At 34.8% G+C, this 5106-nt stretch overlaps 1 protein-coding gene across 1 annotated transcript in view; it reads right to left on the reverse strand.

Annotated features, from left to right (window-relative positions):
* The window catches only part of pfkfb4b (6-phosphofructo-2-kinase/fructose-2,6-biphosphatase 4b), a 514755-nt gene that overhangs the window by 481210 nt on the left and 28439 nt on the right, over window positions 1-5106 (reverse strand). The gene's annotated exons all lie outside the window — the stretch shown is intronic.

The following is a 5106-nucleotide window of genomic DNA, read 5'->3' on the forward strand; positions in this document are numbered from 1 at the left end:
CAATAACTATGTTAAGCTCTGGATTTTTTACTTTATATTGATCTAAGATACAACCACACAGCAGAAATGTACAACAATTAGAATCTAAAAATGTGTTGATATTAGAGATGTAACAATGTAGACCCAAAATTAAAATGTAAAATCTTAGCTAATTCTTTAAGCCATTGCCAATTTCAGTAAGAAAAAAAAAAGGTAAAACATTTGAGCATTTTATTTTCAACTCAGCTTAAATCAATTTATTTCTAGCGCACTTTCAACCAACCTTAATGGGTACCAAAGTGCTGTACATAAAAACAGAAAAAACATGCAAGGAGCCAAAAACATAAGTTCACAACACATGATTAAAAGCTAAAGAAAATAAGTGTGTTTTCAGTGACCTCTTAAATGACTACAAAGTAGGAAATGTTCTTAAGGAGAATGAAAGATCGATCCAAAGTCTTGGAGCTACTACTGAAAAAGCTCTATCACCTCGACATTTCAAGCTTGATCACAAAACTGTCAAATAGAGTCGATCCTTAGAGCCAAGAGATCTCATGGGTTGATGTATATTAATTAGCTCAGAAATATACTCAGGGGCCGGGCCATGTAGGGATTTAAAAACATACAACAGTAAAACTGGGTCGGTAACCAGCGTAGGGAAACCAGTACAGGTGTGATGTGCTCTCCTTTTTTTGTGCCAGTTAAAATTCTGGCATGTGAGTTCAGGAGTAGCTGCAATCGAGAGAGAGAATCATAACTCACACCCAAATATAATGCGCTGCAATAATTCAGACAAGAAGAGATGAAAGCGCTGAACAACCTTCTCCAAGTCACTGAATAAAGGTCTTCAACTTGGCAATGAACCTAAGATAGAAAAACCTTTTTTTTTTAAAAACCCCATTCTCACATTATACACAAAAAATTATTACTGCTGCTTGATCAAACTACCTATTTAAAATGAGCTAAAACAGCACAATTTCTTAGGCCAGTTTATTTGTTTTATGTTCAGTCCACTTAATTTTGTAAAACATTAGGTTAACTTAAGCGTTTTGTGTTGGGACAACCTGAAGGAATTGTGTTGGGACAACCACCTGGTTAGGGGATTTTAAATTCTTGCATGCTTTGTGTGGGATTGAATTAAGAGAGGAAAATGTTGACAAAATTAATCATGGGTGTTAAAAGTTAATAGAAAGACTTGTTAGAGTTTAATCTTCACTAGTTTGAAGATTTAGATGTAATGCTTTGAGTTTTGAGATTAGCACCTTGCAGTAGCACCCATGCTTTGCCTGTGGGCAGCTTAATTAGCTAAAATGCCTTGCTCTGTGAGCAATAACTGTCCTAAAATTAGTTCTGAGATCGGTCTCAATCAACTGTATATGTAACTTGTGAAATATGCTTAAAATGGCTCTTTTACTTCATTAAGGGTAACTTTAAGCAAAACTAATAGACTTCAAAACACAAAAGACACAAGGAGTGCAAATACAGTTCCCTGTCAGAAAGCTTGTGCTTCTCCACTGGATCACCTCAGGGGTATGTGTTATCCCCACTTTTATTTATTCTGTACACAAATATGTATCAGAGCACATTTGAAAATCATTTTATTTTAAAATATGCAGACAACACTAAGATTGTAAGCCGCCTCAAAGGAGATGAAAATAGTCATGGTCCCATAGTGGATCATTTTGTTGAGTGGTGTGAGGAGTCTAATCTAAAACTTAAATCAACAAAAACTAAGGATATGATTTGAATGTGTGGAGAAATATTTGAGTACCATTATTGACCGATTTTTTAAACTTTGAGGCAAACTGTGATGCTGTGTACAAGAAGGGTGATCAGTGCCTATATTGTCTCAGAAAACAATCACGTTTTCACATTGGCCCCAAAATGCTTACTCTTTTCTATCGTGCTTTTATTGAGTCTATTCCATCCTTCGCTCTGGTGGCATGGTTTGGAGGTCTGTCTCTCAAAAACAGGAATAGACAGAGCCAGGTTATTAGGTGGTCTAGCAGGTTGATTGGTGAATCACAGCTGAATATTGAATCCCTGTATATTAAGCAGCTTTTACAGAATGCCCAGAACATTAGTAGCTGTAGCTCTCATGCTCTGTTGGAGGAGTTTATCCAGCTCTCTTCTGGTCAAAGGTTTTAGATGCTTTTTAGGACAAAACAGTTCAGGAATAGCTTTGTCTCATCATCTATTGTCACTCTGAATAAACTGTAATCTTTTCTAAGGTACTTTGTCTGTGTATACAGTATGTGGTATGTATATGTGTGATTTGTTTGTATCAAATGCCAAACTTTGCAGCAAAAAGAATCTACCTATGGGTACCAATAAAGTCAACTCAACTCAAATGTACGACACATAATAGACATGATATTTTCAGATGTTTGAGTTTAAGTTAAATAAAAATACAAATGTATTAAAACTTATTTGATAAAATCATGTTGGACTAACTCAATTGCATTTGTGTAAATTTGTTTTTTAGTTGGTGCTAAACAAGTTCATTGGATGGAAATCCTGCTCTCAGTTAAATTGAGTTCATCCAATGAGTTATTTTTTGAGTGTACTTATAATGAGCATCAAAAGAAAGAACTTCTTTTCAATCATTCATTCATTCTTAATAAAACTGAATTTTTTCATTAACCTAAATACATCTCCTGTAGTGAAATTCTGCATCAAACCATATCACTATCGAATTGTAAACATGCACATTTGCAGTGAAAACCGTACACGCATATAAAGTATGATCAAAAGCACTGATGCTCTGATAACAGAATCCTTGATAAAACACTCAACCTACTTTATCATGCTCAGCATTTCCTGCTTGAACTGGGAAGGGTGGAGTGTTCAGGGTGTTTTTTCCCTTCTTTGTTCAAACGATGAACAGTAATTTTGTGTCAGTGGGTTTGCCTCTACTATTAGTGTGTCTGTGTGTGTCTCTTTAACATTTGGCTGCGGCAGGTTTGCTGAATGCTTACTTTAGCCTGATGACTGCAAGCCTGATTGAGTCAGACACTTCAGATCCTCTGTGTTTCAGTGAGATAAACCTCCTTCCTCATTTTCCAGCCTTTACTTTGACTGAAATGTGAATGAAATGCATTCAGGTTATGACTAACCAAAAAGACCTTCTTGAGTGAATCATGGAGAATAAATAATTCTCATGCATGTTTTATTTATGTGGAAAGGAAAAAGGGATATCAATAACTGTGTCCATTTTTGTTCAGTTACCATTTCAGTTCCAGAAGTAGCCTTCAGGGTATATGAATTTCAAATAGTGAAAGAAAAGTGCAAAAACTTTAGAAATTTGACACCACGAATGCATAATTTGGCCCTGTATTACTCACTGAATGTAACTTAAAACCAATGTAATACATTTTGCTTTAATTCTAACCTAAAGTTTGAGTGACTGTTGTTGTCGTAATGTAAAAAATTGTGAGTCCAAAATATAAATAACTATTATGTTAAAGTTATACTTGAACTAGACTGTTCACTTCTTTCATTGTACTCTTCTCCTGGAGAATTGAGTACTTAAACTAACCCAGACTAGAGGAGTTTGAGGAAGGAAGCATATTTCTGTAGCTGTTGGGAAAAGGTCATGGCCTTATTTATGCCTATAGAAATGGCTTCCTACAATTAATCATGTATTTAAAAATAACAGTTGCAGATTTTACTCCTAAATCAACTCGCTAGGCACTTTAGATCTGTTATCTAATGAAAATGCCACTTTGTCTCAGTGTTGGGTAAAGTTCTGAATTTGTGAACATATGCTAACGTGTATTATTTGTGTCTGATATTGAGATTTACATGTGTTTCCAATCCTGATGTGCTTTGTGGTTTATTTCGCTGTTCTAATCTGAATGTCAGACCCAGATTAATAATTTCTTTTTTACTACTGCTGTACTTTTTAAAACTGTTTTCTCCTTATTGACGGTATAGTGACAAGTTTGATTAAATTCAGTATATTTATTAAACACTTTTCACAATGATTATCATTCCAAATTAGTTTTTCAAAAGGTGTCATTTATTTAATTGCAATCAAATTCAAAAATAGTTAAGATGTTGAGTGAAGGTGGACATAGAGTTCATCGAAAAATCTCACTATAGCCAATATGCCCTTTCTATTCTCCACATGTTGCCTGCACTTAAGGTGTCTGTTTTTAAGGTTTTCCAGAAGACATTTTTTGTTATGCACTCATCTTGAAGCAATAGTTTACCTTAAAAAAATGAAATTTTACCAATATAGGAAGAAAGAAGATAAACAGATAAAACTGATCACTGGTATATACACCAGAACAGCCCGATGCAGAAACTTCCCTCAGCCAATCCACCTTATAATAGTAATTGTGAAACAAACATCACTACTTTTTATGCACATATACACTTACTTATTTAACAACATACTTTACATGCCAATTTGCACATAACACATTAACCAGTTTTGCAAATTCACTGTACATTCACTCGTCAATTTGTATATTTGCATTCACTATTTACTTCTATTTTTAAAATAAATGTATCTGTTTTTGTCCTGTCTCTGTCATTCTGATGCACTAGAAGCTGTCACGAAAACAAACTCATCCTATTTGTGAACATACCTGGCAAAAAAGCTATTTCTGATTCTGATTCAAAGAAGACATTTTGAAGAATGTTGGCAGCCATAAAGACATCCACAGCATGTTAAAAAAAAAAGTCACAAGTAACATCCCTTCAAAACATCGTATTTTGTGTTCAGCACAAGCAAGACACTCAAACTGGTTTTATTGGAACATTTATGACAGACATTTGGGCTTAATTATCCCTTTAAGAGCAGATACTGCTGTCTGCACCAAAGCCTGTTTTCTCTTATTTTTATGAGTCTATTATAGGCCTAATATCAGCCTATGTTGTTTGTGGGATATAAACAATATAATTTTTCCTTTCTCAGTTTTGTTTGTACCTGAACAAACAAAGTGGCTAACTGTCTACACGTTCTATATGTTTAAATATTTTATTATCAATAATGCATTTTTCCTTGGTTTAAAAACTGCTGTTTTGCTTTGGTCTCGACGCCCTTTCCTCAGGAAGTCAAGACTCGTCCGTGAGCGTGTGTGCGCGCGCCCGTGATTCTCGCCTGCTGTCCTCCTGACT

Source organism: Danio rerio, chromosome 6 (genome assembly GCF_052040795.2).
Source record: "Danio rerio strain M-AB ecotype USA chromosome 6, GRCz13ab, whole genome shotgun sequence".
Lineage (NCBI taxonomy): Eukaryota > Metazoa > Chordata > Actinopteri > Cypriniformes > Danionidae > Danio > Danio rerio.